The sequence below is a fragment of the Amblyomma mixtum genome, chromosome 2 (genome assembly GCF_055824585.1).
Source record: "Amblyomma mixtum isolate Tamu chromosome 2, ASM5582458v1, whole genome shotgun sequence".
In the NCBI taxonomy this organism is placed as follows: Eukaryota; Metazoa; Arthropoda; class Arachnida; order Ixodida; family Ixodidae; genus Amblyomma; species Amblyomma mixtum.
In genome coordinates this window covers 117,106,412-117,128,734 of record NC_143013.1, presented here as the reverse complement: position 1 = coordinate 117,128,734, position 22,323 = coordinate 117,106,412, and the positions used below count along the sequence as shown (strand labels likewise).

At 48.4% G+C, this 22,323-nt stretch overlaps 2 protein-coding genes across 3 annotated transcripts in view; both read right to left on the bottom strand.

Annotated features, from left to right (window-relative positions):
• LOC149360691 (sulfotransferase 1C2-like) overlaps nucleotides 1-7,008 on the bottom strand; it is a 126,867-nt gene extending 119,859 nt beyond the window's left edge. The window contains exon 1 of the mRNA XM_089572456.1: nucleotides 6,873-7,008. The gene's annotated coding sequence lies outside the window, so the exon portion shown is untranslated. The remainder of the gene's footprint in view (nucleotides 1-6,872) is intronic.
• The window catches only part of LOC149360690 (sulfotransferase 1C2-like), a 77,473-nt gene that overhangs the window by 36,293 nt on the left and 18,857 nt on the right, over nucleotides 1-22,323 (bottom strand). The window contains exon 1 of one of the 2 annotated variants that reach the window (XM_089572454.1): nucleotides 6,873-7,010. The exons of the other annotated variant lie outside the window; for it this stretch is intronic. The gene's annotated coding sequence lies outside the window, so the exon portion shown is untranslated. Of the gene's footprint in view, nucleotides 1-6,872; nucleotides 7,011-22,323 lie in introns of those variants that run through there. 2 annotated transcript variants of the gene reach the window in all.

Genomic DNA, 22,323 nt, shown 5'->3' with positions numbered 1-22,323 from the left:
CAGTGATCAATCTGATACTATTGGGACGGAAGTTTCTAGGACGCCGAGAAAGGCAGCCCAAGCGAACAGGTGTAATCTGCGCCGACAATCTCCTCATTTAATTGGGATGCTTAAAAGCATGAAAGACAGATTTTCACCTCTACGACAGTGGTCTTGAACCATGTTCCAGTAATGCCGCTATGCAGTTTAGTTTCTTCTTGCACTTCCTAGAAAATTTTATCGCGATTTCAGGTTACGAAGCTAATATCTCCAATTGTCACCAAAAGAGTGTCTTTGCCATCATCATGTTGTTATTGCAAAAAAAGATAAAATCCGCGAATAAGAACATTCGAAATATTTTTATTGGTCGGTATAGGAGGGAGCAAGGCAGACAATATTCTTTACCCAAAGGCTAGCAGTCGCAGAGTACTGCGGGTCGTAATAGAAAGCACAGTCGTGGTGGCACAGCTATCCAGACTTTGTTACGGGCTGCGAAGTTTAGGTTTCAAACGCTGCCTTGCTGGCGCTTCCGCAAGGATAGCCAACACGATTGCACGTCCACCCACGAAAAGGACTACGCCGCAGCGAAGGAGCGTATGCGCTCGTTTGCTCAGCTCACCGCGAACTCCCGCGCTGAGCGCCTAATCTACCCGCCACCCCACCCATCCCTGACTGCTAGAGAACAGTCAGTCTGGCGTCGCCTGCAGAAGCGTACGCTGCCTACACTAGCCAATCTTTCTAAATTTATGCCAGTACCCCCCATATGTACCTTGTGCTCCCGCCCCAAGGCCATGCTTACCCACATCCTCCTATCATGCCCGGCGTACCCTCCCTCCACCGGGCCGGTGCCCCTTTGAACCTGGGAGGACTGAGAGACCTCACTGCGGCCAGCGGACCTGTCCAGGCAGAAGACCGCGGTCAGCCAGGACGCATACGTCATGGACCAACACCACATGAACGTTTAGACCATGAGAACCACCACCACCAACGCCGCAGAACACCTGATAGGTACGTGGGCAGTGGTGGCAGTCTAACGTCAGTAAACGGGTGTTTCAACTTAAGTGATTAGTATCCATGAACGATTTCCTGTAGGGCGTACCAGCTGCATTTGAATTTTGCGAAGGGAATAGCGACAGAGCGAATTGTACGCTACCCTGGCGCAAGCTTCCTCGATAGTGGGATGCATCTTCGCAGCAGTGACTGACAGTGCAACATGCACAGTGTTATAGCACCACAAGACGAACACGGAGAAGTAGGACAGGACGAAGTGATACATCATGGATCACCTCGTTCAAATTTTTCCCATTTTGCAATGCAATGTTTCTGACCCATGTGCTGAGCTGAGTCTGCTTCATCGCGTCCGGCGCAGGAATGAGCCTTCACCCTCCGTTTGTCTTCCAAGTACTGGGTATTGCAACTGCCTGAGGTGTGTCTTGTTCTAGTCGTGTGTCATAAGCAGTTGGTCCTCATGCCGCCTTAGAAGACGACATTCAATGTTAACAACGATGTTTAAGACCAAGTACCAGCGAGCCTTGGCAAGAGGGTACTGGGGTGACCAAAGACGAAGGGAAGAGTAGTGTCGGAGGTAGGCCTTTTGGAGAATAAATGCTCAGGAGAAACAGCCCAGGATAGGAAGAAGTGGAGGACGTAGACTAGAAACACCACAGAGGAAAGCAGGACAAGCTGAAGGAAGAAGAAAATGGCGGGTCTTGGCTGACTAAACTGCTATTCAAGAAACATTTTTTTTTGTCTTTCACAATGAAGCTTTTTATCTCTCTCTTTCTCTTTCTCTCTAACTTGCACTCATTGCGGTTTACAAAGTGTTGCGTCGAGCATCCGGCACTTAATTTACGTTATTTTCTTGACCTCCCATTCGTGCTCGTTATGTGTCACCAGAGCTATGTCCTCGTAAATCGTCGAATCGCTTGCCTTTCACTCAGCGAACACCAACGAGATCACGTGGTTATACTGAGGCGCGTCTGGGCATATCTGACTGTGAGTCTGGTGTTTCGGGCCATGTCCGATATTAACCGTCGACCCTTGCCACAGCCCAAACTTCTTACAAAACCACTCCAAATGATACAGAAAATTTACGCCGCAGTATTTATGGTGCCAATTTTTCCATAGCCTTGTCAAAAGTTGTTTTTAACGCTGTCGCGTGAAGGCTCCCATCCTGCAGAAGATCCGCAGTCGTCGTCGCCACTGTGAGCGAAAAATGGACCGGGGTCCATTTCGTGGCCACCAGGGGCGTAGCCAGGGGGTGGAATTATGGGGCTTCAGCTCCCCCCCCCCCTTCCCCAGAAATTTTTTTGAACTGTCACTGACCGCAGCATGGCCCAAGTACATATCGCGACTTCTGCTATCAAAGTTTTGTTCTCCCCCGGATAGTCTGTCTTTCCTTGTGTAAAGTTTGCTATCTGTGATTGCGCATGTTTATTTGCCTTGTTTGACGCATTATATAGAGCGACTTTTGCTTAGACACCTAGATTTATTGGAGACATACGTGCATTTAAATATCTTGGTGCTTGGTTTCGTGTATACATACAGTGGCTTTGTTCAAGTGACACTTTTTCATCCTTTATCAAGTTGTATCTTCGCATTTATAATACTCTATTTTATCTTCGCACTTCTAATGCATATTTTGCAGAACTCCTAGTTTATACATGTGCTCGCTGTTGCGACTAATATTTCGGTGCAATTATACATGACCGGTGACAGCTGCTGCTGCGCAGTACACTCATACAAAGGACAGCGTCCTTGAGGTTTTTGCCTGGCCGTCGCATATGTACAAAAATATATGGGTTCTTGAACGACAAATATTCATTAAAATATTTGCCCTCTACTTTCTCGTTTCGTGGCCTTTACATTTTTCATATCAGCGGCGTGCACTGATTTGCTGGTTTTGGACTGATATAGTTCTAGACTTCATGTGATATTTTCTTTACTTATTAAATATGCAAAAACACGGAAGCATTTTTATCAGTTATGTCTGCCATGATTTTTACGACATACGCATACATTCTTCTATTAAAAAAATACAGAATACACTTGTCTAGACAGTGCGCAGCATTATCTAATATACAATTGCATTATCAATATGGCAATGCAGTTATTATTCTTGCGTTTGATCCCTCCATAAATTCTAATAGGAGGCCGCGCTGCAACATGAGCCCCCCCCCCGAACAAAATTTCTGGCTACGCCACTGGTGGCCGTCCTACCTTAGGTGTTTTCTTGGGATGGCGTTGCGCACACGAACAAACAGACACAGGAAGGAGCAGAAGACAGAAAGAGCCTTTTTGTCTTCTGCTCCTTCCTGTGTATGTTTGTTCGTGTGCGCAACGCCATCCAAAGAAAGCTATGCACCAACTCGCCCAGCAAGAAGTTCTTCTACACTACCCTAGGTGGCAGGTGACATCCCAAAGTCATGTGACCTAGGTGGCAGGTGTGCCACCTAGGCCACGTGACCTCGTGACGTCATCACAATCTGCCCACAGGATTGTGAGGAAACTGCCCACCGTGGCAGGTGGCAGTTCAGTTGATGACTTGTCGCGAAATATTCAGTTAATGATTGGAAGCGAGAGGAAGAGCAACCTGGGTCTCACAAGCCCCCGTCGGTGGCAGCACCTGCCAATCGCAGGGCAGTGGTGCATCGCTTAACCGCTGTAACACTGCGTCAGGGGTGGTACGAGGACTCCCAGGGATCTATAAGTGTAACGTCGTGAATGACGAAGTCTGCATATATGGGCATTAACCCATTAAGACTATCGCCTCATACCCTTAAGGCGCAGCTTAAGAGTAACCCCCCCCCCCCCCCCCCCCCCCTTAGTTTTTACCTGCAACTTCACACGGAGTCCAGAGCACACGGGACAGAGAGAAAACCCGCGGTAGTCGATGCCGTTTGACGGCCTTGAGCGAGTGGCGGAAGCCGTGCTGCCGCGCCTTAGTATCATGCGGAAAACGTGCCTTCCGCGCAGATAGAGCAGCCAGTGTAGGTCTCTTAGCCACACGGCGCAAGCAGAAGCGCGCATGTAAGGTCAGGGAAGTGCCGAACGACGCGGCACCTATAATGCAAAAGAGGCGACAGTCCAGACGACAGCACAGCTGGTGTTGTTCCTCTGGCATCTGTCGTCTCGCGGCAAATGTCGTCCAGGAAACCGCGTCTGTAGATTGAGGGCGACATTTTTGGGAAGCCTACGCACTGGCTCGTCTCGGTGCAAAAATAGGATGTCGGGAAGCTTATTATAGAGGCGCGCAGCAAAGACCCGACAAAGCGACGAATTTGCGGTGCTAAAAATGCATGGATACTTGCCTGACCTATATGCGCAGATCAAACAGTGCGCCTCTATATTTTTCTTCATTGTTCATAATTCCTTGTGGACAGGATTTAATGCGCAGTCTGGTTAGTGAATCCGGACCTTTTACACAGCAGTGTTTAAGTTAGGACTGACATATTGTGTGTTCGGAAGAAAGGTTGTGCACACACACACACAAAGAAATAGACGGTGCCTCCGATGTCTGCATTCAGGGAACGCTGTCAGAGTACTGGGAAAACGACATTGCACATTCGAGGCGGCGACCAAATAATATTGCATGTCGGTCACAGCACAGTTCACTTATACCGGCGCTTGTGTGATGGGAGACCGCAGGTGAAGGCTCCATAGGCAGAGTTACTCCTGATGCGTGTAATGAACTATGAAAGGAACCGTGTTTCATATTTTGCCGGTTTTGGTTGAGATATTGGTTTACATCGATCTTGAGCTAATTATTGCGTGCTTTTACTGTAGCTGATGAGAACGGAGCATGTCGGTTAGCGGAAAAAAATATGCGTTGCCTAAGGAAGCTGAAGCTTTCTTCCCCAGAGCTGGTGTAATGCCCTCGTTAAGCCTCTTCTTCTGGCAGTGGCAATGGAAGAACATTTCTGCAAAAATGATGACGTCAGCAGGCACCACAGCCTATTACTACGGTCATAAGGAAAACAAATGCAAAAAAAAATAAGTTTTGTAGTTTCGGTGGAAGCAGCTATCAAGTCTCTAAGGCAAAGCAAAAAAAAATTGCGGCTGGTTGGTACGGCATACCTCAACGCAGCTGGAACTATGAATGCTTTGTGGGGGCATGACGCAAAATATAAAGCGACCGGGATGGGACTCGTATGCGTCTGACGGCTGCACCACCGAGTGAGCGACACGGCTGTCACTCTGTCGTGCTTCGCGCGACAGTTGCCAGATCAACAAGACAAAAAGATAAGATCCGCCGAACGCTGTTTTGTGCTCAGCGTCATGGCGCTCGGCTATAGAGCACGATTAAAAGCTTGCCGTACACGGAACTGCGTTATGAATGGTTGCGAAACCTGGACCGCCAGCGGTAGGCAATGCACTAAATATGCAAAACCATATCCCCTACTGCGTTTATTGCTTTTTTTTTTCAACACCGTCGCTTAACAATTGCCGGCAGCTCAAGCGTCGTATACCTGCTGGAGCTATAACGTGATATTCGTAGACCATTTTCCACAAACCTCATCTTAAACCTGTACCCGTAAAACGTGACGTTCTTTAGATTTGCGTTTTAAATAGAAACGAATAGGTAATTTTTTTTTTCAGCGCTGCGTCACTGTTCGCTGTTTTTACTATGTGGCTTCAGGTTAACAGCAATGAGAGCTTGGACGTAAAAAAGATCAAAAGTTATTGTCAGTGGTGTAGTCCAAAGAAGCGAAGTTTGTTTCTTGGCTTATATTGCTGAATTTGTTTGCGAACAACCATTCGACATTCGTGCCAATGATCATTTTGTAGGCGAGGCACAAAACAAGTAGACAGAGAGAATGATCACGTGATGTGGGGAAATCATTAAATGCCTCGGCCGCCTTGTTTGTGCACGCCGGACATGAGGAAAATTAGTGGAGGGTTACAACAAGATGGAGTAGCAAGCGAAAACTGCACGAACGGTAAGGTCGAACTAAGGTTGAATACAAAGAAAACAGAACGCATTACTTATTAATAGAATTCATCGGTAACTTGTAACCATGTTGAAGAAGAAAAAAAAAAACGGAGTGGCACTCTTATGCCTTGTGTTTGTCAACTTAGTTCACTTTTCTGGAAGAGCGATTTTATTTATGCGCTACATCAAGTGCAACATAACAGTTGGTCTGACGTCAGAGCTTCATGATGCTTAGCCCTCTGTGCGACCGTCACAGCCAGCTTGTAGTCAACCGGTCCTAAAACGGCTGGCCTGCAGCTTAAATTCAAGCGGTTCAGAGTAATAAACGTATGGAATGCCAAGTCGATGCTCGTCACTACCCTTTTTGCGTCCTCTACTGTTAAAATAAATGCATAAATACTTCTTTGAGCTTGGCTGCAAATACACACACAATAAAACAAGGCATAACAAGTGAATGCTCCTCTCGACCGCCCCATGGTGATTCAGTGGAATTTTAGTCGGGCTGCCGATGCCAAGGTCACGGGTAAATATTAGTCCTACCCGTGGGACTTGATCTCACCCTTGACTTGATCACGGGTAAGTATTGATCACAGCCGTGGCGGCCGCAATTCGATGGAGGTGAAATACAAAAACGCCGATGTTCTGTGCGATGTCAGCGCATGTTAAAGGCAGTCTAAATTTATCCAGAGCCCTCCACTACGGCGTTCCTCATAGCCCATCTGTCGCTTCGGGGCGTTAATCCCAACAATTTACAATTTTAATTTATGCTCCTTTTAGGGTACGAATTTTTCAGCTGCGCCGGAACGCAAGGCCCAAGTCATACTCGTCCACGAACCGAGATATTGTTCTCCCGAGTCTTTTGTTCCCTCGAAACGTCGACAGAAACGTGGCAAAAAAAAAAAAAGCCTACCGCGAAGAAGCCAAGAGCTTATTGCGACAAACAAATGAAGAAAATACGCACCGTCGGACTTCAAGGGCAGCGCCGTCCGAGCGCAGCAGTCAGCTGACCCCGTCGACGCGTGAGGTGAGGGGCCGGCTCACGCGGTCAAACCTGACCCCGCCCCTGGCAACACTGCCAACAACTGGACGACACCACCACGCAGGTCGCGCGACTCCCCCGACCCACGGAACAAACGCGGCTGGAGCGACTTGGGCGATATCAGCGGGCGTCGGCAGCGGGAAACGGAGCCCAGATACAGCTGTTGCATCCACTCGCGCCCGCAGCACTCGCGGCAAAGGTGCTCTCTCTGTGTGTGTTGCCGCTGCTCGCAGTCGGTTGCGTCCGGACGGCGGCGACGGAGGCGACGCGCTACGCGCGTTGCGGCAACCGTCGCCAAGCCATTGTCTTCGGGGCTCCCTCCGCGACCGTCCTTGCTGACGGACGCGGGACGGCCGACCAGAAGAAGGCGACCGCTCGCTGTCTTTCTGCTCGTCGCTGCGTTACGCGCCTGTTGGCGACGCCGCAGTCGGCGGGGTGATTAATGCGTCGCCCCCTTGTTTTGCTTTTTCCCCCCGTAAGGCGCAGCAAGTTTCCCGGCGAGTCGCCCGCGACCGATGCCAAGAAGGGCTCATTAGTGCGATCGCCGAAGAAGTCGCGCACGGAGCAGGTCTGCTGCGTCTTGAACGAGGTGCTCCGCATTTGATTGACGGGCCACGCGCGATTGCTCCGAGCAGCGCCGGCTGCCTTCCTCGCCTGAAGAAGACTGCGGCGGATCGGCTGTGTCGGCCGGTACGCGGCGGATGCGTATCCCCCAACCGCCCTTTTCCTCCCTTAAAGACTTGTACGTAGTCGCTGTGGAGACTTCGTTCAGTCACACCAAAGAGCTTTCCCTTCCTAAGATCATCCTTCCCAAAGGTCGTTCATGTGACGAAGAGCACTATACCAGGTCAGAACCAAACACAGAAACCTCCTTTGTACAGTCTCCTTCCTCTTTTTTACGCTGGTTTACGCTGGGATAAAAGGAGCCGCTGCGGCGATCGCTGTTCCGAACGAAGAAGCCCTGCAAGCAGCAGACTCTCAACTAGCTTCACATCATTGGCGTGCTGCACAGGAGAGTAATAACGCATAGCAGTAATAACGCGTTTCAGTGCCCTCACTATCTCTGAAATATAAACAGACCGCTTAGCTCTTGACCAGAGCAGCCGCTTTTGTTTGAGGAGCGGTGCTAGCGGTGGTACGTCTGATGCCGCAAGTACTATATGCTTCTAATACTAATATAAATACTTGTAGTAGAAGGGAGAAAAGTTAACATGACAGCCGTCACGACACCACCCTCTGCAGCGTCCACTTCGAGTCTCACAGTAATAGGACACTCTTTGCGTCGGCCAATTTTCGTCTATTCTTGCATTGGGGTCTCTTTCGCGGTGTTCCAATATGGTTAATGAACGCCAACTCGCCGAGTGTTTTGTCCTACTGAAGTTCACACTAGGGTGCCCCGATGCCAGTGCCACCAGTAGCAATCACACGCATAATAGTGAGGCAGCCAATCTCGAAGATTACATCTTTGCTGATCTCGAAGATCACCAAAGACGAGAACAATGAGAACATACGCATTGATCAGCGTGAGTATATAAAAACGAGGTGTTCTCATTGGACAGAAGATCATCACATGATATGAGAGATGATGTCATCGTGATTTTGCCTGGGGCTAACTACTATGCTTACTACTACCTCTACAGCTGCTGCAACGACGACTAGATATACCCTGAAAACGTCCCTGGCACAGTTGAATTTGCAAACAAAAATGCAAAACTGTGGTGTTTGACGCCCTGAAGCGACACATGGACTATCAGGGACGCCGTAGTGAAGGGCTTTATGGTTATTTAGGCAACACGGGGCTCTTTAAAGTGCTCCGTCTTTAGTAAAGGTAAAATAAGGTAATATACATGAGTCAATCAAGCGAGGCTGATATCAAGTCTGTTGAACTGGTTTCAGAATTTTCAAGTATCATCGGCTACGAAGCCGTTGCAGCAAGCCTATATGGTTTCAAGAACATCATTTTGTCTTTATAACTAAGCTCAAGATCGTTCGAAATCATGGCGATGTGATGAGCGCACAGACTCCCTTGAATATTTAGCTCTGATACATACTGAGCAGTGAGACCGGTGGAGGTGACCGCCAAAGTTTCCGGAACTAGGGTGGAGTGGAGGAGAAAACCTATTCGCGTACTCGGTGCTCAGGCTGGAGATAAGAGACGCACTTGAGCAGCTGCGCACGAAGTAAGAATTACACCCTTCATTAAGCCTTGTCTATTTTTTAGTTCACGTTCCTAGTTCTCGCGAAGTTTCTTTGACTGCTTGCGCATGAATTCCTAGACAGCCACCCAAGCATTCACGTGTGTCCAGCTCATCCGCATCCTACTCCCTCCCCGCTTTCCGCACAGACAAAGACAGAATCATTTGCGCATTTCAATGCCAGAGGTGTCTTCCTGAACGCAGAGGCAAGGCGCCTTGAAAAAAGCGCTCCGCTGTCACCAGGCATTGCCGGGAAGGTAGACAAGGGGCCCTTACAGGGGACGCACGTCACAGCACGAGTGATGGATTGCGAACCGCACGAGCTGCGGACGACGGGACCGGCGTTTAGCTGCGTACGAGCATCTCCTTGGAAATGAACAGAGTGTGCCTGAGCACTACTGGTGGAAACAAGCTCACTGCTTGTACGCTACGTTCGCATTCTTGTATATTTTTCTTGCCAAAACAAAGGGAGAGTTCCTGAGGGGCACCCCATTTACTTTTTAGCAATTGGGCGGGGGAAGCACCTTAGGCGCGGCCTTGTCGAGGAGCAAGCACGCCGTCTGAAAGACGTGCGACGGTGGCTGGAGACAAACAAAGGTCCCAACCTTGGCCAAGAAGACACTTCCGCGCTGTCGGGCAGGCTACGTTCTGCCGCTACCATCGCCTCCTCTTCGGCATCAACGCGTGTGCAAAAGACTGACGCGCACGTGACTGTTGTCGCTGGTTTGTCAGTGGATCAGCTGATTTTGCTCGTTTGGCCCAGGCGGGCGTTGGTACACTGGCAACATAGGTAATTTGGGAGGCAGGCCGCACAGTCTCCGTCACGTTTTTGTGCACTGGAAACAAGAGGGCTGACGCGGGCGCAGAGTGACGTCATTTCGGTCATTTCTTCGCTTCTCGAGCAGAGCAGATATCGACTCGCTGCTGGGACATAAGTATAGCTTTGGTCAAAAGTCTTAAGGCCACAGCGTTCAGCTCCAGTAAAATGAATGTCCCTAGAATGCTCCTTGTAGCGGATCATTCAAAACACAGGTCAAGTAGGAAGCTTCTCAAGTAGGAAGCTTCTAAGAAAGAACATTATGCTAGCATTTCAAGGTCCTTCTTTCTTTAATAGTGCCGTAATGGCTTTGTTATGGGGCAAAAATGAAAAGCCTTTGGCCTTAAGGCTTTTGACCAAGACTGTACATTAGCGACGTGTTTGTTGCCATCTCTCTTCTGTTCACGTCATCAAGCATCATGACCCTCTTTGTTTCCCTTTCCCTCTGCCCTGCTGCAGAGTGCCAGACCAGGAAAAATATAGCTCTGGCCAACTTCTTGGTCTTTGAAAAATCCGGCTCCGTCTCCTTCCAGTGCGAACTCGAAAAAGTCTAGACGTTTGCACGCTAGCAGCATCAAATGTTCAGCACACCGAATATGAGCTCCACCGTGAAGTACATCGCGACATTGCTGATAGCTGATGGGGGCGCTCGCATTCAGTAGTTATTGCTGCTATAGGAAACCAATGAGGAGCTTGTTTTACGATAGCGAAAACCTGAATCCACCGAGAGACTGAAGTTTTGTTGCATGGACAGGTTGAAAGAGATGAAAATTTCAGTCCTCTTTGCTCCACCTAGTTTTGTTGTTGGTGGTGCAGTGCTTCAATTTGGTGCGTAAGCGTTTTAGGACATCAATGACTGTTCACTCTGCGTGCCAAGGACGAAAGAGTCGTTCCCTGCTGGCAAGGATGGTGGCGAAAGTTTGTCCCCGCAACTGCATAAGTTGGCCAAGAAGCATCCAAAGTTGTTTTCCTCTGTCAAACAACAATGTCACTGAGCACTTATTTGCGACTCTGTCAAAAACAAAGAACTCACGGCTGTTAGGTGAAACACGCATATGCTTCGCAATCTCACTCTCGCGTGGCAACCTGCCATCTCTTGCGACTTCGACAAAAACACAGCAGATCGATCAAAGGACAGCTTTTAAACGCTGGCTTCGGGCCGTACTTGTACACAGAGCAATATGCTTTCGTGTGAGGAGTGTCTTGTCATATGGGGTTCGTGAAGGTATCGCGTATCCGGCCAAAGGTTTTCGACTTAGTCGCCCCGAGCGAAAGGGAACATAGTCGGGGCCATTCACAGCTCGGGGTGGGGGAGAACATATGTTTCATCAGTTGACGCTTGAAGTGTAGCCCATTAGGCTTTTGAAGGTTCCATACTGCCACCCAGCGCAGCACGTGTCCCATGGCTTGATTGCTCCAGAGAACTTGCTCTAGACAGGTGGGCGTCTTGGCTAGCGAAGCGACGGCGCAATTGAAGCGAATTTGCAGGTGAACTGGAAGCGAATTCTCCTTGCATTGCATGTGTCTAAATCTGAGAAACAAACGCGATTAATTGTCGAGGTCGGTGCTTCTTAGTGCTTGGTTTCATTGGTACAAATGCTACTAAATTGATGATGGATTTTTATGGCTCAAGGGCAACTGCGCTACTAAATTAAGGCTTTCATTTGTGAACAACGCGAACGAATACGAACGCATGGAAAAACGGAAAGGGCACGAGCCTCATTTTTGGTGTCCATGCCTTTTCCGGCGAAGTTTAACTTTGAAATCGCCCTAACCCGTCTGGTTGTTTTGTTTTGTTGAAAATAAACGCTGAGACTAGCGGTTGGCTACCCACTCGTTGGGCAGGAATACATTTACGAGAAATTCTTAAACATGGATGTGAAAACGCACTCGCTACTTCCACTTCTCCGACGCCAAGTCGCGACAGCAATTTCTTACTGCAACTTGTGAGCATACGTGAACGTGTGTGCAACAAGTTGATGAAAATATTAAAAACAAAGCTAGCACTTGCACTTTTGGCCCTGAAACAAGAGCCAGACACTGGAAGCATGTATAGAGGAAGAAAGTGAAAGAAAAAATTGACAGATGATTACGGGAGAGGGTAATGTGAAACTTGAACGCAGCTCTTCACACGCCACCTGTTGCCGCTCGCAGATGACGAATTACGTCTTCCCGTTGCAGCCACTTTCCGGTGGCGCTTCGCTGTGCTACTACCTGCCAATACGCCACCTGCGAGGTGGAGTGTTGACATGTACAATAGCGTCGTCACTGGTGTAGCACGCCACCCGTGAGGTGGCGTGCTACACCAATGAAGACTCGGAACGCAGGAACGGGCGCCTAAGAGCTGCACTCTATACAAGTAAGAGTCGCAAAAACTGCATTTTCTTTGTTGATCATTCTTGTGCAAGCCGAGCTGTATCCTTGACCATTCGACACCTTTCCCAACCGCCAAGTGACCAACACATACATCAATCAGCTTCGGCAGTTTCACTGCAACCTAGAGCAGCACGTGCGCCCGCCGGGCGTCTCCACCAATTGCGCCACCGCGTAGCGTGTCCGAAGAATTATGCGCGAAAACTCACGCACGCCCGTCCGCTCACGGGCGGCAGTCGAGAACGGTCGTGGCCGCGTCGCGAATCAGCGCGTACGCATCGTGCACGACCGCCAGCAGCTGGCAACGGGACAACGCAGTCAGGTTGGCCGCGCGTAAATTTACATCTTTTTGTCTCCGAGCGCGGACGCCGTTCCTCGTGTAGACATGTGTGTTCCGTTCGTACGGGGGCAGCTGGTCAAACGTGTTCTCGCATTCGCCTCACTTGTGATGAACGCGGCGCGGGGCTGCCTCGGAGCAGCGCCGCCAATCTCACGGACATGCGCTTATTCCGAAGTCTGCCCCTACTGTATTTGGGTCATGTAGCTGCCCCTTAACACCGAATAACATTTGGGAGGCACAGATGGTTTAATTGCGCAACTGGAAGTAGCTGAAAGCTAAGAATGTGCAAATAACGATGGCTCCTCGTCGAAGTGAAGACGAAGATAATACTTTTACACGAATTCATAAAATTTACAATTAGAATAACACCGAATATTCGGCGGCGTAAACTTGGAAAAGGAAAGCTTAGGGATTCGAGGGTAAAATGTTTAATTTGTCTAACTTTTGGAACACATTTGCGTGGTGAGCTATTTACTCGAAACAGGACTCAACTCGGCGGGTGCGGTAGGAGTGAAATAGAAAACCGGGGTCACGTGATAAATGATATTCCCTTTCACCTGCGTGAATTACACTGCTGAGTAGAAGTTTTCACACGTTGAAGTACGGCTGACACAACAATGTGAATGAGAGAAGTTTTATCGAACTTTATTCACCGAGAAACGAGGCTAAACAACGTTGTCGGAAATTGCAACGTTCCCGCTACCTTTATTCGGTACGGTGGCAACGGCGTGGAACGAAACACGCTTGCACGGCTTATCATTATGCTACATGAACGTACTCAATTTGTGTATAAGAGCATACGTTGTTGGGCTAGTCGGTAAATCATGGTAAACAAAAGGGGGTACTGCGCACAAAAAGACACGGACAAGAAGGTAACACAACAAGCGCTTGTTGTGTTATCTTCTTGTCCGTGTCTTTTTGTGCGCAGTACCCCCTTTTGTTTACCATGATTTGTGTAGTTGTTTTCTCAAGCACGCCGTGTCCGGGATGCGAAATTTTTCAGATTATTGCGAACAAGAAAAAGACAAGTTGGCACACTCTATACACGAATTAGCCTATCTAGGAATAAAATGGGCGTAAGCTTCCCTTTAAAGCAATGTCTTTAAAGGGCAGACTATACTGCCAAGGCCCTGGGGCAGATTTTCATCACTTAAACGTGAAATACTCATGGTTGGCAACGAAAACATGCCCTCTTCGAAACATGCGAAGTTTTAGCAGTGGCGCCGCGGTGGCTCAGTAGTTACGATGCTCGGCTGCTGACCCCAAATACGCGGGTTCGATCGTGACGGCCACGGTCGAATTTCGATGGAAGCGAAATTCTAGGTGCTCGTGTTCTGTGCGATGTCAGTGCAGGTTAAAGTACCGCAGGTGGTCGAAATTTCCGGAACCCTTCACGACGACGTCCCGCATAGCCTGAGTCACTTTGGGGCGTTAAACTCCTATAAATCAAACTAAACCAAGTTTTAGCAGCTGAGAAGGTCATAACGAAGGTTTCAACCTTCATTATTTGCTAACCTCAACACCTGCAGTACCGCGTTTGAAAGCCTCCTCTCAATACAAACTGCATCGTGTTACTATGGTTTGCCGCGGGAATAGGCTTCCCTTGCAAAAAGTAAGTATTCCGTGCATTCAGTGATCGAAATCGACTCCGGAACTTGGACAGCATACCCTTCCCCTGAAAAAAAAAAAAGATGCCCAGGCTTAGCTTGGTTAAGCCAAGAATGCGTTGCATATTGCGCGGTCTTTTTGCGCGAGGTATTGCTTGGCGGCACTCGATTTTCTCAGCAGCTTTTCCTCCGTGACGTATGGATGGATGGATAGGAGCGCCCCCTTTGAAACGGGGCGGTGGCAACCGCCACCATGCTCAGCCGTTTTTTCTTTGTTTCTTTTTTGTTTTTGTTTTGTTTTGTTTTCTTTGTTTTTTTGTGTTTTCTTTTTTTCATTTTATTGTGTTTACAATCCTCGCCAAGAATCGCCATCATCTTTACCTACGGTTTTTCTTCCGGCTGTCGTGACGTCAAGTCACGTGGTTTGGTGGCTGCCCGGCCGCGCCCAAGGACTGAACTGAGTGATTGCAATATGCTACGCATAAAACTGGCGGGGGCTTAGCTTTGGTTAAGCCTGGTAGGTTGCGAAAGCAAAAGCGCAGCGCCTCCAACAGAAGGAACGCAGTGCGCCGCGTCTACAGGTCACGCGTGGCCTACAGACTGAAAGCGCCTTCGGTAATTTTTTTTTATATTTTGTTTTTGATGTTGTTGCGACTGAGAGGAAGAAAACATAATCTACAGCTGGTATGACGTCACAGCGGCAGTAGCGCCACAGGTGCGCGGCGCGGTGTATACCTGCAGCCGGGCTATCTGAAGGAGCGAGCTGGTCGCCCATATTCACTCCGCTAAAGGTCAAACGGAACTGCGGCAAGGTCACGCGAAGGCTTGAAAGTGCGCGTAGTATTGCTTTCGCAATAAAAGAGTGCGCTATAGGAAAGCTTACTCCCTTTTAATGCGATGGCACTTATGCCGTCGTTATGCAGTTACTGGTTGCTCCGTAACGGAATTATCCGTAAGAGGTCACGTGACCTTGCAACGTCATCACAACCCAGCTTAATGGGCCGTCCTGATTGGTCGAGAGAGGCATGTGACTTTGCGATGCAATCATACCCTGCCCACTGTGGCCGATGCACCCCCAAAATTAGGAAGTTGGCCACCCTCAAAATTCTAAAGGACCCCCAAAACTTTGGAAGTAGGCCCACCCAAAAAATGTATTGAGGTAAATTAATGACTTGCATTTGTGTAATCGCATATGATAATCTAAAGTAAGGTACTCCACCATTCTAGAAGGTGACGACTCATGTATACCATATAAGAGCAATGGAATCGGTTCCAACCAGAGGTTTGGCGGGGAAATTGCAAGAACAACATTAGACACTCATTGTAGACACCCTAGCAGGCAACCTAAAGGTTATCTAATTTTCTTCTTTGAGAATGTGGTTGAGAAGGCTACGGTGCGAATGGTGTAATGCTGTCCATACTGTCGGTGTAGATGTGAATGCTGTAGTTGGGCAAGGGAGACCTGAAGGTGCACTGAACGGCCTCGTAGACAACGCGGAGTTAGAGTGAAGGGATGTTTAAAGGGGCGCGCTCTGAGCGTGAGTTAGCTTGGGCGTGATCTTTCTGGGTAGATGGAAGACAGTGGCTGCAAAGCTTATCCCGCTATCTTCATTGTATACCGAGGGTAGAGTCGGTGAAGATGTGGGTATCGAGAGTGTCGAGTAGTGGCGCTTGATGCTGCTAAGCGATCTGGTCTCTAAGTTATTTCCTTTGTGTTTTCAAGGCGGTGCATGGAGTGACAGTGCAAGCTGTCCGAGGGGGAGAATAAAACGTTCAGTGTGGTTTGTATTACGCACGCGAGCGATGTGGTGTTGGGCAAGACCATCTAGTATGGTGGTGAGCCAAGGCAAGCAAGCATGACGATGAAACTTTTCGATCCGGGTGTGCCACACAAAGTCCGTGTCTTGCGGGAGGTCAAAGTGGGGAAGCCCGTACGTTGCCTTTGAAATTTGAGGAGAGCTTGGATGTGCCAGAGGGCGATCTCTGTGCCAGCGCCACCGCTCTTGTGTGCAATGTGCTGGATGATGTGGACGAGGAGTCACCACTGTTGTCGAAGTTGCTTTATTCTTTCGGCAGCGAAGGCACGATTGTTCACAGGGACACCGCCCCCCCCCCCATGCACTTATTCTGTAGATTTACGTGTGCGACGAGTTGTAAATTGTGAGTTAGCAAGTTATTTCCAGAGAGGGACAGATGCCAGTTGAGCGCAAGGAGATCTGAGAGGTGTAGAGTGCATCTTGAAGTGCGTAGATTTGTTCGGTCAGGAAGACGTCATCGGTGTAGATAGTGAAACAAAACTCAGTGATTGCGTGAAGGCTCCAGGTGAGGGGTGTCATGACCACGTTGAACAGCAAGGGAGAGATTTTGGAACTTTGGGGAAAGCCCGTTCGGTTAGAGTAGAAAATACGGACTTCGTGGTTGGGGGCGAAGTTCGCGCCGAGTGTCCAGTCCTTCGGAAAAGCTTTGATGAAGCTGGCGGTTTTCCAACCAGCGCTACAGATTGGGGTGCGTCCGTTATGGATTCATGGTTGACGGTGTTAAACAATTTCTCTAACAGCAGCGCGCGATTACAGCATGCAAGCCCAAGGCTTCGTGAGTGATTGCTTCCTCGAGATGTTAGCAGACGGCAGCATACCATAGTTTCCGGTATGCCGGTATGCAGTTCGTGCACTATGCATGAGTAAATATTGTTTTTCGCTCTGCGTACGGTCTACAGACGCAGACTGATGAAGCATTTTTGTTCTCAAGGACACCTACAACTTGTTTCGCCCAAAAAGCGGGCACTGCGGAACAGGGGAAAGCAGGGGTGGTCTCCCCCAAACGGCATTTATTTAGTAAGGGCACTGCGCCCACACCCATTTCTGACAATAGGCTAATCTCCCCAAATGAGGGAGCAGCACGGAACAGCAAAATAGAAAAGAGCTTAGAACTGACCAGTCTTAACTGGAAAAAGGCAGAAGCAAATATTCCTAAATGCCCATCCGCAGGGATAGAAGAAATTCCAATCTAGCTGATTAATGAACTTGGCAAGTAGCAAGAAAACGCCGATAAAAGCATTGTAGACATTCATAAAGAATAAAAAAATTCCGCACAGCCGGAAACAGAGTAAAATGAGTTTTATTTATAAAGGCAAATTAGATAAGATGAACATAAAATTCTTCCGACCGATTACGATAACGTCTGTTATACAGGGTGTTTCACCTAAGACTTTCTGCAATTTTTAAAAATAACCTATTTGAATTAGATGCGCGCTTTTTCTGGCATAGCATTGTCAGTGGTGTAGTACATCATAATGCAGCTAAGACGTGCTAACTAGCAGGCTTGTTAACCAATATTTAATAGTTAACTTTTAAACTATTACCGTTGGGCTCCTTAATTATTGAGAGGCATGTAGCCCACCGTAAGTAATGTCCATATCCGTTTTTAGAATTTCGAGAACGCGATTATCCTCGGCGCTGTGGCCCAACAAATTTTGGCTATTTCGACGAGTTAGGTTCACTGGAGAGGTTGCTTTGCCTGCAAGCTTCTCAAACCGCATGTATTTTGGCGCGATGTAGGCGAAATTTGTTGGGCCACAGCGCCGAGGATAATCGCGTTCTCGAAATTCTAAAAACGGATATGGACATTACTTACGGTGGGCTGCATGCCTCTCAATAATTAAGGAGCCCAACGGTAATAGTTTAAAAGTTAACTATTAAATATTGGTTAACAAGCCTGCTAGTTAGCACGTCTTAGTTGAATTATGATGTACTACACCACTGACAATGCTATGCCAGAAAAAGCGCGCATCTAATTCAAATAGCTTATTTTTAAAAATTGCAGAAAGTCTTAGGTGAAACACCCTGTATACAGGCTGGCAATGCAGGCGGGGAAATTATTTATTTATTATTTATTTATTTATACAATACTGTAGGTCGTTAAGACCCAAGCAGGAGTGGGATAAACATACAGAGAACTCTGACGACCAGCAGAAGACGACGTCAACAGCAGAATTCACTAGAAGCGATGTAGTAAATACGGAGCATGAAAATAAAACAAGTCGCAACAAACAACAGACAATGGTTAACGCTCAAGTACTTGTTCAATGGCGGAAAGCACATTTCGGATACAAACACATGAGGGGGTAGGTTGTTCCATTCTGCTATAGTTCGAGGAAAGAAAGAATATTTAAAGTTATTAGTGCGGGCAAACAAAAGAGATAATTAATGCGGATGGCAATGCCTTGTTACTCTAGTTGTTGAAGGTTTCATATACAATGAAGGGTCAAGACGGAACTGAGAATGGTAGAGTTTAAAGAGGAATTTAATTCTTGCTAGCTTTCTCCAGTACTCTAAGGGTTTGATGTTGTTGATTCTCATTAATTCAGATGGGGTGTCATGTCGACGGTACCGGTTATATATGAAGCGAACTGCTGATCTTTGAATGCGTTCAAGTTTGCTAATGTCTTTTTTAGTGAAAGGGTCCCAAACCTCGCATGCGTACTGCAATCTAGATTTGATCAGTTTGTTGCAGGCCAGAAGCTTTACATGACTGCATTTAAAAATGCAGTCATGGGTAGAAGGTAATAGGATATTCGGAGAACATCAGCACGGGGTCAGAAGGGGTAGACGCTTAGATGATAGCTTGTTCGGGCTTACCCAATGAACAGAAATAGCCAAGGCGGAAAAACGACCTCTTTTAGCCTGCCTGTACTCAAGCGGTGCATGCGACAACGTGAACAGGGAACTCCTCTGGAACATATTAAAAGATGTAGGTATCGGACTTGAAGTAATTGATCTTCTACAGGAAATATACCAAAAGAATAAAGTTGAAATTACATGCGAAGGAATAAGTGCGAGAACTGTCGAAATACGCAAATAATCAAGACAAGGTTGTCCTATATCACCGCTGCTATTCATGCTTTATGTGATAAATATGGAAAGAAGGCTACAAGAAAGTAATCTAGGTTATAATCTGTCGTACAGATTGGGCGGAATTGTACTTGAGCAGCGGCTCTCGGATTTAATGTATGCGGACGATATTGTACTGTTAGCAGGCGGGCAGGAAGATTTGCAAACTCGGGTTAATCATTGTGGAGACGAAGGAGACGCTCTAGGTTTCAGTTGTAGCGCAACTAAGTGAGGTATGATTTATGATTTCCAACGATACAACTGATCAGGTGCTCATAATATAAAGCATGAAATACCCAGAGTGGCCGAATACAAATATCTCGGGGTATGGGTAAACGAAGCACACATGTACAGAAAAAGCACGAAGAGTTCTTAGTGTCGAAGGGTGAAGAGATGCTGGGATAATTAAGCGCACGGCATTGGGTGGGTACAAAAATATGAAGTACTGAGATGTATTTGAAAGGAGCAATGATGCCAGGTCCTACTTTCAGGAATGTGGTTCTGTGCTTAAGGGCAGAAGTTCAGTCGAGATTAGAAGCAAATAAGAGATTGTTGGAAGATTAGAACTAGGTGCTCACGGCAAAATCGCAAACGGGGTAGTACAGGGTGATATGGGCTGGGCATCGTTCGAAGCACGAGAAGCTCAGAGTAAAACACTATATGAAGAACGCCTGAAGAAATTGGACGATAACACACTGTAAACAAAAATATACCCAAAAGGGAGTATAAATGGTGGCGGCCACCCTCTTTACTCCATTTTTGATAACATTTACTCCATGTGTGTGGAGTAAAAAGGTGGACTGGCCACCATTTTACTCCCATGAGGGAATAATGGAGTAAAAATGAGGATTTACCTGCATTTACTCCATCCATCCATCCATCCATCCATCCATCCATCCATCCATCCATCCATCCATCCATCCATCCATCCATCCATCCATCCATCCATCCATCCATCCATCCATCCATCCATCCATCCATCCATCCATCCATCCATCCATCCATCCATCCATCCATCCATCCATCCATCCATCCGTCCGTCCGTCCGTCCGTCCGTCCGTCCGTCCGTCCGTCCGTCCGTCCGTCCGTCCGTCCGTCCGTCCGTCCGTCCATCCATCCATCCATCCATCCATCCATCCATCCATCCATCCATCCATCCATCCATCCATCCATCCATCCATCCATCCATCCATCCATCCATCCATCCACCCATCCATCCATCCATCCATCCATCCATCCATCCATCCATCCATCCATCCATCCATCCATCCATCCATCCATCCATCCATCCATCCATCCATCCATCCATCCATCCATCCATCCATCCATCCATCCATCCATCCATCCATCCATCCATCCATCCATCCATCCATCCATCCGTCCGTCCGTCCGTCCGTCCGTCCGTCCGTCCGTCCGTCCGTCCGTCCGTCCGTCCGTCCGTCCGTCCGTCCGTCCGTCCGTCCGTCCGTCCGTCTCCGTCCGTCCGTACGGACCGGACGGACCGGACGGACGGACGGACGGACGGACGGACTCTCAAATCAAACCGTCCCCAGTAGCACAAGGGGGCGGGCCCATGCGGGTCCCAAATGGGCAATGAGGGCTGGTGGCAGCCTCCAGTAAACCTACATGGGTCCCCGGTGGGTGCAGTGTTGGCACAAATCGCTTGGGCTGCCCACATCATGCTTGAGTGGGGCTCTCGAAGGTTAGGCATGGGCTCTGACTGAGCAGCCCACCTAAATCCCACTGTAGATACCTGCAGCAAAGATGGGGGCTCTGTTATGGTGAAGTGCGGGTAACCCCAAAAGGGGATGCCCGTACATCACCCTGAGGGAGCTGCAGTGGATTTGGGTGGGCAAAGTGCTAGTATTCCAGCCTTCAGTCGAGAAAATACAGGACCTAAACTTTGGGCTTCACAGTGGCGAAGCGTTATAGGCATGCAGTTTGAGCTGTCTGAGCAACACCTGCGGCGGTCCCGCATGGTCTGGGCATGGGCACATTTGCCATTCGCACGTCTTCTCCGCTCGTGTCCTAAATCGGGTACGAAAGGGCTAAGCATGTGGTGCATGCAGTTCGTGTGCATAAAAGATGGGGCTTCATGATGGTCAAGTGCGGGTACCCCCAATAGAAGCTGCCCGTGCAGCACCCTGACGGAGCCAATTCGGCTTTGTGTGGGCTAACACCCGTAATCCCGTCTGTAGCCTACATGGGTCCTGAGCAGAAAATACATGGGCTGGACATGAGCACATTTGCCATTCCGACATCTTCCCCGCCTGTTTCCTTCATATCTGGTAGAAAAGGGCTAAGCATGGGCTGCGCAGTGGCGAAACATGCAGTGTGTGCATGAAAGGCGCGGGCCGCATGACGGTGAATTGCGGGCAACCGCAATAGGGGTTTGCCGTGCAGCACCTTGACAAAACCAAGGCGGCTTTGTGTGGGCAAACAGCTAGTATATTTCTGCCTGCAGCCTTCGTAAGTCTTGCGCAGAGTACTTTGGGTTTCACAATGCCGAAACGTGATGCGCCATTAGCTAGATGCCGGGCAACGCCTATCGACAGTCTCAGGTATATTAGTTGTACACGGGAAGAGCTGACATTCTCACATTTAGCATGCCTGCATATCCTTCATCGGACGTAAAAGAGCTAAGCGCATCTAAATAGCAAGACCTTGCATGTTTCACTCTTTTGAAGAGCTGCTGTTTGAACTTAGTAATAACGAAAAAAACGGAATTTTTTAGTGCTTCTTTTGCGCACATCGCATTGCATTTTTTCTGCTTTACATCGGTGGCCGCGGAGTGAAAACATGCGCTATGACTCGCTCGCCCTCGTTCACTTTGTTTCATACACAGTTTTGCGCATTTCCCTGTGTTTCATTAAACAATCCACGATCGAAGATGACAATGCCGTCCTACGCGGACGTCGAGTGCAAGGATAGTGGAACCCTATCGTTGCCGTCTTAGTGATGGAGTTTGCTCCGAAAGACGTGAGTGGTGAACAATAATACTGACTGACGTTTGAGAGGTGAAAGCCACGTTGAGGAAGAAGGATTTTATGACGGCCACGGCGTGGTGCTAGCGCGTAGGTACCCACTTGAAATCACTCTGTTTTATAACTACTGTCTACGCCTTGGTTATGTGCTCGGCGTCAACGGAATCT